Source organism: Cryptotermes secundus, unplaced genomic scaffold (genome assembly GCF_002891405.2).
Source record: "Cryptotermes secundus unplaced genomic scaffold, Csec_1.0 scaffold363, whole genome shotgun sequence".
NCBI lineage: Eukaryota > Metazoa > Arthropoda > Insecta > Blattodea > Kalotermitidae > Cryptotermes > Cryptotermes secundus.
In genome coordinates this window covers 229,928-242,661 of record NW_019737986.1, presented here as the reverse complement: position 1 = coordinate 242,661, position 12,734 = coordinate 229,928, and positions in this window count along the sequence as shown.

The following is a 12,734-nucleotide window of genomic DNA, read 5'->3' as shown; positions in this document are numbered from 1 at the left end:
TAGGCACCTCTCACAGCCTTCTACATCTTCCCCGATTCAGTAAATACTGCCTGGTCGTCCTACTGTCAACGGTACGTAGTCTGAATTATTTGATTACACCGTCATTAAATAAGACATGAATAAAACAACAACAGCCTCTAACAAACTGTAGTAGGAAAACACTGACTTCTAGAATGTAACGTCATGCAGTCCGGTAAACGTTCGCCGACGTTTCGGAGGGAAGTACATCTCCATTTTTAAGACAGAAGAAAATTCCGTAAAAGAACCCAAAAATAAGGAGTTGGCAAGCAGAGCTCTTTCTTGCTGTTTTCTCGCTTCGCTTACATATTTACCCTGAAGATAGAGGCAATAAGTTCCTCTGAAACGTGGGTGAACCCCTACCTGATTACATGGCGTTTCAGTCAGAGAGGAGTAATTTTCATAGTAACAGCTGTGAGAAGCTTTTATCCGATTAACTGTTACAGAGTTCGTACAGTAGATAAATATATTTAACCTGCGTATAATGTAAAGAAAAATATATTTATGCTACACTTAACACTTGGAGATGGATTTGCAATAATTCTAATGAACTACATTGCGACTATTTATTTTGCCAATCCGTTTTAATATTCGAATACTGGCAATTCTTACGAGTCTAATAAATATTCATATTGCAAACAGTGAAGTTTTTGTTGGCGCCCATTGAATCCAATAGAACTTATTTTAAATAATGCCTTTTAAGGAATTTTATATTTTCTGTACCTATATCACGAAACTGAGTCGAACTCGTTAATCGGGATTAGAGAACGATACGAGGCCTTCCCTGGAGATGCTGTGGGATTGTAAAAGTCATAAATAAAAAGAGTTCATAGAAGTGTATGAATGGAGAGTCCATGGATACTCCGAGCTGAAAGAAACATCTGAAAAGAGAACGCGTGAATTAGATTTCCTATTGCGCATGCGTGTGTTTGAAACGTTTATAAATGAGTCAGGAGAAGTTTAAGGTAATGCCACTGCAGGTGACAATTGGTTTCGGATATTATATTTTCCGTGTCACTTATGAACTCAAACCTAAGGCCGCGGTTACATGCTTCAGCATTTGAAGAATATCAGTTGCATATCTCAGTCCAGAAATTGCCTATCCTGACTATCCCATAGTTTCTGCGATAATATTCCTGGATGGTAGCTAAAAATTGGGTTTGAGTCGTAAAAGTAAACATAAGGATCATTCTCGATGACAATGCATCATCACACTCACTCTTGGAGCTGAGCCCTTCTTGAGAAGCCGCAAATTGTGCAGCTACTCAAGAATTTCCCAGCATTTTATGGAACCCTAAGATTTATTACCGTGTACTTGAGAGCCCATCACTGGCCCATATCCTGAGCCAGATCAATCCAGTCCATATCATCCAATCCTATTTCTCTAAGATCCATTTTAATATTGTCCACCCAACTACGTCTTTGTCTTCCTAATGGCTCTTTCCTTCTGGCTTTCCCACCAATATCCTCTATGAATTCCTCTTCTCCGCCTCATCGTGCATATGAATTAAGAAATCCGGGACGTGTCCTTCATCGCTAAGTGCTATACGCAGACGGCGTTGTCCTTCTGCATAACAACATTCACGCACGAGTTCTATATGCACCTTCTTCCTAATGCAGGTCTTTCTGTAGTATGTCCTGAACATCATGCAATGCAAAATATATCCCGGAAATATTTATCCTGAAGCAGTTCTTCATACGTCACTGAACAGAGCGGAGCTCAAGGCGAGAATGTAGTGGTCAATAAAATCGCCAAACATTGAAATGCATCTCAGGTTTATTGCAAATTTCACAAGAACCTGTCCGTGGATCTTGCCTTGAACCAGATGAAGGTTCTCACATCTTATTTTTTAGATCAATTTTATTATTATTGTTTCATCTACGCCTGCCTCCTAACTGTCTTCTTCCCTTCGGGTTCCTAACTAAAATTCTGCGTGCTTCACTGTGGTTCTTATATGCCTTGCCCAACTCATTCTTCTAGATGAATGTAACTTACGAAGTTCCGCGGACGAAGCTTAGCACATCGGAACACATTCACCTAAGAATAAACTTCTCGAAATTTCCGCTTGAAGACACTGTGAAACACGAACATGAAGTTCGCCTGGTTTTGGTACTTGGCAATGCATATTTCCAGAAGGCCATGTGAATGTAACTTAATGCGATTTGAATGCATTCATGCTCGACTAAGGGATTTATGTCCACCACATCAACACATTCAGCGAGTATGTTAATTCACACATCTGTTTTGTATTCGAGAGACTTCCAGTTCCATCCCTTAGCCCCTTCAGAAGAATCCCTGGATGACACCTCAAATTAGGCCATGATCTATCCTTTCAAATAATTTCCAATTCATTGTTCAGTAACCTTATCATTCCAAGCTGACCAATCAGTGACACTGAAAACGTCGCTAAACAAATCACAAGCAAACAACACATTTGCGTCAGTAACGTCACTGTGCCTCTGAGGAGTAATGTGACTCCATATGGTCTGGTATATGTTTATCAGCTTTACGTACGAACGAACTATCCCCGTTATCAGGACAAGAAGGTAAGTAGAGTAGACAATAGTCTTGCGTCCTGCCTGAAGTACTCTTCAGCACTAAAGTTCGATGCAATTCATCCCCCCGAAAGGCTAATAAACTTCCCCGAAGAAAATAGTGTTACTCATGGTCACTCTCTTGTGAACCTCAGGTCTAACGATCACTGTGAACCCGGCATCAGTCTCTTCTCTCTGATAGCTCACGCGTAGTTGCCATAGTTTCTGTGCTCTAGAAAACAAACACAAGAGAGAAAGAGATTTTCCAGAAAATGTTAGCAATTTCGGGAAGAACGGACGCCATTGTGTACCATCTGTTTCAGATCCATGCGCTTTGTCTCTTCCAGACACGAGAATGATTTTCTCTTACTGTAGACGATGTTGTATGTTGGATGTAGGCATACCTCACAACAATAGAATTAACAGACTGGGAAAATGGTAGAAATACTGAAAATTATATCTAAAATTTGTTAGTCACATATAATTTTCATAATCTAATATGAAATATAAGTTCAGTAATTTCTCACAGTCCGTTAATATAATATTATTTTATCGACGTTGTTTTAATACAAATAATATTGATGGCAATTAATGTTAATTTAACAATGATTTGGAATAAAGGGCTCATTGTCCGAAACGTGTATGTTTCTATTATTCAAGAGTAATACACTTTCCTNACTCAACTCTATCCTCAACGTAATTTTGTTACGTTACTGTAATTCCTAAACACTTTAATTCTCTCACATTTCCGAACGCTTTATCAGTTATAAGGCTGTTCTATATTTTAGTGACGAGACATGAACATATACNATTATAATTATCATTATAGGCTCATTAAATACGATTGAGAATTGCATGTGCCTCAAACACATTTCAAATTTTCTTCAGTGTGAATTAATTTTAAATACATTCCTCGATGGAAGTCAGACATCGTCAGCTTTGGAGTTATTGAACTTCAACCAAATATATTCAACTGACGGATAGTCAAGGAAGGACCGACTTCCGATCCACTCTCCTCAGATTCAAGCAGAGTCTGTGATGCGTAGCGCCACCCGTTCCCACAACCCTTCCATTCCTAAGTTTTTCCCCTTTTGTTCGAACAAAAACGATTTCAGCAGTTTTACAGCGCCTTTCGTGAACATTTTGTGCGTGGTGTAGGACGTAGTTTATTCAAAATTTAGCAGTTTCTTTGTACAGAAATTTCTGAAATATATGACTATTTTTCTCTTATTCAAATTTCCCACTGTTATTACGTGCCCCTTTAAGTGCGTTAAAGAATGAAATGTAACGTTCTCTCAGCTCTGTGAAGCAGTTAGGGAATGACCGAAGGAAAATTTCCACGATGACGTTTCAGGGAGTTTCACCTACTGCACCTGCGCAATATATGGTTGATTCACCTTAAGAAGCAGCAAGTCCGAGCCAGTTTCATTTCAGTCAGTAAGGAAACAAAGACTGTATCCTTAGATGTGAACTGACTGCAGACCAGTGCCGCATCGGAGGGCACACTGTTTCAGACCGAGGTTGCCACACGTCAGACAAATATGGAATATCGGACGAAGAAAAATGATGTAAGGTGTGGTTACTTTCTCCACAAAGTGAAACCGAACTTCGGCGTCGAGGAGTCGAGGCCTGCCTACCTGAATACACAGGTTTCATTTCGAACTGTGCATTATGCGACGTATTGTCTATTGCCCAGAACAACTATCGGTTTAGGAGCAAACATCCGCAACATTTCCTTATTTATAATTAATGTGAACTTCTACGCTTCTTATAAATAGCTTTCTATGGGTAAATGTACTTCAAATTTTAAACTCAAGAGTGAATCATAAAATAATGGCGACTTTTATGATTGCCTTTACAAGACGCGTTGTAATTGTAGGTAGCATGATGTAAGTACCACTAGGAAGAGCTATAACTGAATTGATATTATGAAAATATTGAGTGAAAATGCAAAATGACTTGTACTGAGTCAGGAAGCGGTGAAGTGGTGAGGATTTTGTCAATGTGGCGATGAACTTTATAGTTTTGTAAGATAAGAGAAATATTTGATTATTTGGGTAATAATCATTGTTTCAAAGATCTTGTACCATGTATTAACATGCATTTCAGTTTAAAATGGCCGAACCAGCGTATATTTTCAAGAAAAATGAAAACATGCGAGTGCACTGGTGCACTGCCAGTCACCATTCCTCATTCTTGTCACCCCTCATTATCTCACCACCCCTCATGGGACCAACACTCAGTTCTCGTTCCGGGGGTTTTCAAATGTCAAGCCTTGCCCTGATGTGGTGGTTGGGATTTGACCCACCTGACCCTTCACTACCATGAGACGCCACCCCAGATAAAGAACCCTGTTGCAACCAGCTGGATAGAGGATGGAGTTCCCCTTCTTCAGAAGCAGCGGTATACAAACATTGTTCCCTAAATCTCACATAAAACCCATCAAAGATGAGAGAAGCTCTCTCCTGCCCCAAGGTTCACCAAACCACTCAAAAAGCCCTTATACTACATTTGAGTGTTTTTCACTACAACTTCCAGTGGAGCCGTGAGTGTCTAAGAGTGGGTTAAGAATATAACGTAACAAGAAGCGTGAATGTAAATAGAATTGATAGTTGATACCCATCGAGAGAAACAAAGTATCGTGGCTTTTTCTTCAGCACGCGGCACTATTCAATAAACAGAAACAGATCGGCGCGACGCTGGCACAAGTGTGGACGTCCTTGTTTCATTACAACGGCTCGTCAGCTTTGTTATTACAAAAGCATTTTCAAAACCTTCCCCTTCCTCGCCCACAACTTTCGTTTGTTTGTTCACTGTAACAAAAACGACAGGCGGTGCATATCAGTCTTATGACATAAGAAGAAATGGAGCATCATTTAAGCGCGTTTCATTCGAAGATACATAAGCCTGAAATAGTTCTGTTATTTTCATGTCACGGAATAACGAACCATTGGCGCCAACTGAGATTTCAGCTGGATCCTATCTTCAAGGGTTTATCTGTATTAACACCCGAAATAAATTTGTAATTCACTACAGCAAGCAGGTGCTCCTCTTCCTCCAATATGAATTATCCCTGCTATTTTACGTTTCCACTAAGTACAAAGAAAGGGCCGTGCCATAGCTCAAGCGGTTAGTCGCTGGCTTCCCACCGCGGCGGCCCGGGTTCGATCCCGGATCTGGTCAAGTGGGATTTGTGGTGGACAAAGAGGCGCTAAGGCAGGTTTCCTCCGGGTACTTCGGTTTCCCCCTGCCAATCTTCATTCCACCAATTGCTCCACAATCACCCTCACCTATCAACTGGGGCTGGTACAATAGGCCAGAAGTGGCCGTAGTACAAGGGACTTAGTCCCACCCCACTAGCAATAATAAAAAATAATAATAATAAGTACAAAGATGTGTAACTACCAAAAGAAAGAAAGTAGCTACAAAGAAAGAATACTGTATTTTACTTTTCAACGTGTATGGCTTAGTGCTGATTATTAAATAGCATTTATTGGAACTAAGCAATAACTAAACACAGTTATTAACCCAAAGAGGAGTATTATACGTACATGCATGAGAAAAATACGAAATCACATTTAAGAAGCCGTCTCACAAAAGAAAAGATTTGTCAGTTGTGTGGCTCTCAAAACACTCACGAGACAAATATTTAAAGATTATCTCAAAAGCACACCTTGTAGTCTGCCCATCCACTGATCTACCAATCATTCCAACCTTCCATCCATCCTTCAAATTATCTATCAATCCATGCAGTAACCTGCCTGTATTAGACTCAAAACGAACACTATATTCAAATTAAGGAGTACCAGATGGGTGAGTCATGTAGCACGTATGGAAGAGTTAGGGAATTCGTGTAACATTTTAGTCGGAAAACCTAACGGGAAGAGTTCGTATGAAAAAGCTAGGCGTACATGAAGATAATATTGAAAGAGGTTGTAGGAGAGAGTGGAAGGGCATAGACTGGACGTGTCTTGCTCAGGACACAGACCTGTGCTCGGTTTGGTGAACACAGTAATAAAGTTCCGGGCTCCAGAGAATGCGAAATTTTCTTGAGTAACTCATCTGCTGTTAGTTTCTCATAAAGGGCTCTGCGCCATAGAATTACTTACGTAAGCCCTACAACGAATGCACGAGATGTTGCGTGTCATCTCTGTATTATCGAGCAAACACACACACGGCCTGTATCTTTTGGGTTATGGCAGGGAAATTGTCACCAACAGTCCACAGGAGATTTACCTTAAAATAGCATCAGTCCCTGTACAGAGTAACAAGATATTATATTATATTATAAAGATGAATAGTTTAAAGTCCTGTGCCCACTTTTGCGATGTTGTTGCTTTGATTAAGATCGCGTATGTACTGATGAATACTACACGGATGTTTTTCAAGCATATGAATCGAACTGGAACATTTAAGTGAAACTTCACTGTCACTCGGCAATTAAAATATCTTTTCCATAGTTTAGAGTAGATTTGTTCAGTATCATTGCTGAGTCAGTTTAATTAACATCAATTCCTTCCAAAGCCGCTGAATTTGTGGAATTTCAGATTTTATTTACTTTGTGCTCCTTCAGTTTTTAAGGGTGAGGTTTTATACTGTTTCGATTCGAAATTATGCTCCGAAAGTTTGCACCACATACATGTATACGTATATATATAATTCCTTTTGCGTGCCTATTTCTTGTCGCTGGAGATGTTATTCTTAATCGTCAATGTGCGCTTCCTTTGCTTCTTTGTTTATTTAATGATGCTTTGACAACTGCGTGTTGTAAGCAGGGCGATTTGTTGCTTTAAGAAAAGGCATGGATGGAAATGCTCGGTCCTGCTATATTCTTATGGCATGCTGTTTCATGTTTCTGCCTTTTGCTTAGAGAGACACGAGAACTGCGGAAGCGTAGGATACCCAACATAATCTAGCACAAAAACTAGATCCATATGAAGGTGGTTTTTTGAAAGCGGGGAGAGATTTTATAAATTTAATTCGCCTCAAGAAAATGAACCAAGTAAAATATTGATATCTCATTAAGTCAAGCGAAAATTTAAGGTAGGCATTTTCCTGTGTTTGCCGGTCACGGTAGCCGAGCGGTCTAAGGCATGATACTGTCTTCGCTCGCTCGGAAGCCGGGATCGTGGGTTCGAATCCCACAAAATACATAGATATTTGGCATGTGTATGTATTTATTCTGTGTTTGTGTGGTCCTTTGTTTAGGTAGAGAGGCCTTGTGTGGAGCTGATCTCTCGTCCAAGGAGTCCTACCGTCCCTAAAATAATCATGAAACTGAAAATCAGAGGCCAGGGACCAAGGGGGATGTAGAGCCAGTGAAAATTGTAGGTAGGTATTCTCCTGTGTTTAATATAATGAGAAGTTGCTTCCGCTCACATTCCCCCACCCCAGAGATGTACAGAGAGGGAGGGGCAGTGACATCTGAGCAGCAAGGCGTTTCTAAGCGTTTGAGGAACCCTCCAGCGCTCCATCGGCATCTTAGGGCTTCCAGAAGAAACTTAGTGAATTCGCGCGTAGTACCCCCTTAAATTTATCAAATTTAAATCGAGTTTCCTAGTCGATTTACTTTTCTAAGAATTGGGATTGACGTTTCCTCGTGGGCTGCACGTAGTGCTGGTGGCGTATGAGAAAGGCGCGAGGCAGAACACGAGTTTGCGAGATCGAAACATTGTTGCGTGCGGGGAACATCCGGCTCTCGGACCACTAGCAGATGCTGAAAATACAATTCAGTTCGAGTAGGGGATAAAGGGTAAGAAAAATTATTTCAAAATGAGTGTGAATGTCTTCGCCTGGATTAAGGGAAGGAGATGTATACGTACCATTCAGTTCAGACTGCGCTGTCGTCCCGTTCTGCTATCAGAAAATAATAACATTCAAACTTAAAAAAATATAGTCTTACTCAAGACTCAAGGACTGCTAATTAGGACTGAAAACCGAGACTCTCTGTGGATACGAAACTGGGTCTCTGCCCCTAAATGAACATAGGTTGAGGGCCCTTGAGAAGAAATTCCAGACACGAATATTTGGACATAGAAGAGGAAAGGTTGCAGGAAGAAGCAAAATATTACACATTGAAGAGGCTCATAAAGTGGACTTTCCACTAGATAATATTAGGGCTATAAAATCAGGAGGATGAGCTGGGACGGGCATGTAGCACACATGGCAGAGATGAGAACTAGTCGGAAAACTTGGAGGCATGACACAAGTTGAGACATCCAGAGGACGCTGAGCGGAAGCACTAAAACGAATAATAAGAAAATAGTGTGCACGGGGTGTGAACCGGAAGGAAATGGCTCAGAACAGGGGCTAGTGGCTTGCTTTTGTGGACGCTGCAATGGACCATCGGATTCCATAATATGCGAGGAAATTCTTTGCTGGGTGAACAACTATCGATTTTTCACAAAACATTCTGTTATATGGAGCTACCCTTAAGCATTGTAAGCCATATATCGTCCGTATTAATGGAGAAGTTACTCAGCCAGTTGCAATGTGTTAGAAAATTCCTTATACTCGTACATGCCATCTTATCTGAATGAGGCCGTACTTGGTTCAGACCCCCAGTATCTCAAGTCCTACTCTTACCCAATGATTCTGCCAGCTGACTCCAAATCTATAAATTATGTAGCAGGATCATATCAGGAACATTTTTAAACTTCCACCAGTTTGAGATATATAATTTTCGAGAACTCGAATAGTGTTCACCTTCTCTTTTACAAAAAATGTTTACCTCTGTGAAATTTAAAGTGGGCTGGGACTCTACGGTGTCAGAAGCAAAGAAATAAAAAGAATGAGCACCTAAAATGTGGAAAGGAGCATACTAGATTTTATTTGAGTATTTACTCTAAATCGACGATATGTTTAAAATATTTAGAACTGGGAAGTCTTTTCAATGCCAGTTAATATTAGACACTATTTCTCATGTAGAAAATTCAGTGAAATTTCTTCTCTTTATGCAATTCGAAATAGGCGTGACTTAATATGTAGTCGTTCTCGTGCTTGTGAACATGAAGAATGCCCACTCCGCATAGTACGATAGAGACCGCAAACTTATTTCCTCTTGCTTGACTTCAACACCGAAGATGGGAAGAATAGGTTTCTCCGAAACGTAGGTGAACTTCTGCGTCCCAGAAGATAATACTGTTTTTTAACTCTACTTCTTTCTTCATTTTCCGGAATCTGACATGTCGTTATGTACTGCCTCTCCAAACACTGTAAGAAAACAGAGTTTTAAGCAGTCTCAGACACCGCAAGAAAACTGCCTCAGGATAATCCTGAAATCAGAAATGACGAATGAACTTAGTGGGAGGTCATGACGTTCTTGTTCTTCGGTTCTTTTTTGAGACAACGTTTTTTTAATCTTCTTCATTCTCTCTGTGTCCCAGCAAGACAAGCTAGCCGCTGTGTTGTATATTTTACAAAACTGTGCATTGTACATCGGCAATGATTGTCTTTCGTCGCGAGCCCAGACAGCATATGACCTACCGCCCTCAACCACTCCGTCTTTTCGCCAAAGCGGTGAATGACGTTAAAGTAAGCACCACACCTGTACAACATTTCTTCAGGCTTTATGAAGAGCCGCCCTGATTCCTTCAAATTTTATTTATTTTCTTGCATCTTCATCAGGGGATGCAATCAAAACCGTAAACTGTGCCATCTGTGTAACTACCTAACTAGTAGCCAAACCCTCTCTTAGAACCTAACAGTCTCATGCCTGTAATGAAAGTCGAAGTTTATTGCCGTTTTCACAAGAGCCTGTACCATTTCTACTGAGCTAGAACAATCCAGTCCCCAAACACCTGTTATAACTCTTAATAAATTTTTTAATATTTCTAGTTGTATTTGACTAGGCACGTGGTTTGGATTGGTAAAGGATTCACTGGACTCCCAAAACTCGTAACCAGATGTAATTATAGCGCTCCCGATAACCTACAAATGCAACTTGTCACTAAAGCACACGCTAAGTGTTCTGTGTCTTCACCAGACGTTGCCTGGTAACAGATTCCAATAAAGTCCTCTTCTGGTCATGCCGTTACCGGCTGGCGACTGTCTTGCACCTAGCCCACAACTCCAAATATCCTCATTCTCGACCGACTTAAAGCTGCAATTGGTTTTCCTTATATAGTCTCGCAAGCTACAGTATAGAAAACACTGCTTCCAACAGTTATTCTATTGTTGCGTTCCTGTTGACTGCCGAGGACACAAGTTTGTCGGCCGTTAACTAGCAATGGCCTTCTCTTCTGGCTCCACTATTTCATTCTTTCAGCTGCCATATCACAACATTATCCACTCACCTACCTCTAGTTTTCCAAGTGGCCACTTTCTGACCACAGCACTAAATGCATTTTTCATCCCTACCATCCGTGCTACACACCACACAGACCTCATTTTCCTTGAGTCGGTCATTCTAATAATATTTGTGAAGAGTACAATTCATGGAGCTTGTCATTATAACCTTTCTCTGTCTCTCTGTCCATTTTCTCTCTCTCTCTTTCATGCCTAAATATTCTCTTTAATGCCCTGGTTTCGGACAGTGTCCATTTATATACTACCCTTCGTGTGATAATACACATTCCACATGCAAATAACACGAAGAAAAATTTATTATTTTTATACTAATTCTAAATTATTGTGACATGTCTAACCGTTGCTGGACAACGGCAGGTGGAACGAGTTACCACGAAGACAGACCCTTGATAAACTGTCGGTTGCCAAGTTACGCAACAGTAAGGAAAGCGGTGTTTCTCACTGCCGTGACGAGTAGAGCCGAAATGAGCCGAGCCGAAGCGCGCTAGTTGCTATGCGGCAATAAACAACCCTCGGCAGCGTTCCTCAACAACGCCTTTGTAAACACGACGTTACGCAGCAGTGGTACCTATCACGTAACTGTTTTCTGGGTTGTCCGTGCCGAGCCTAAGTAAGGAGCAGCGAACACTATTCAGTAGTGAGTTAGTAATGAGTTACTAGAGAGAGAGTAATCAGTCAGTTTCAATCTAGCAGTCGCCGAGTCGGGTTCTATCGAGTGCATGGCAGTGACTACAGCAGGAGAAGTATTGTGAAAATGCAGATGGCAGTAGTTGTAAAATTGTGAATTATATAAGTGTAAGAGCGAATGTGCAATAATTTCGCTACATTCAATACCGCGTAAAGTTATTTGTCGCGTGACATACACCCAATACGTGATATTATGTTAATTACTTTGCCTGTTTTAATCTATTCGTTTTAGATAATACGCTGGAAGACGAAATATTTTGAAGCAAATGGTATCAAGCGGTAATCAGTTTTACTTTTCTCTTAATTTCAGAATCTATAAAATATAAGAGAAACTAGTTGTTCCGCAGTTTTAATTCTTGAGACTTGTCAGGGCTATCGATTTTTCTGAATAGTCCGTTGTATAGTCTTCTTTTGGATGTATACTGAGTTCAATGTCTTCACCTTCGTGAATTTGTATAAACTTGCATATACCGTACGGGATCACTAGCCAGTGTCCGTACTTTGGACCTCTGCGCTCTTCTGGTCGCAATGTAACCACAATAACAGCTCCACATAACCCACGAACTGTACTCTCATGTTGGCTTTCACACGTCCTTTGATGTGTTCAGCTAAAGGAGGAGGTTTGAGGTTTGTTCTGATTAACAGAAGGATGACTAATTCAGAGTATGTGGGGCTCTTGCCTCCAGGGAACGTGAGTTCCTTATCAGCGATTTCCATACCGCAATATTTACCCAGCAAATTTTGCAGTCTATTGATATTCAACTTCACCGACAACATCTGTTCATTTAACGATATAGTTTGGCACGTAGCAGAGAGATTATGGGTTCCAAAATCATTATCTTCGTGCCACATCCTAAGATCAATGTGTTGAACATGTCATTGCATTAAATACCTATCATGTTTAGCTAAGACAGACCCGTGCCTATGTGTCTTACTGTTGACAAATATATTGTGATGCAATAAATAAAGTGTGTATGTGTGATGGTTTTGAGGGAACAAAGACGTGTTATACTGATGTGCCTGCGTCACGCACAGTCCATGAGAATCGAACAGTTGCTCATCTAATAAAAAAATTGCCCACCTTTTGAAAAACTCAAAAGTTGGTCATTATTCTGGGCCAAATTAATCCAGTTCCTTTAAAATAAATATGAATATTTTTCTCACATATATATTCTCTTTTATGTCCC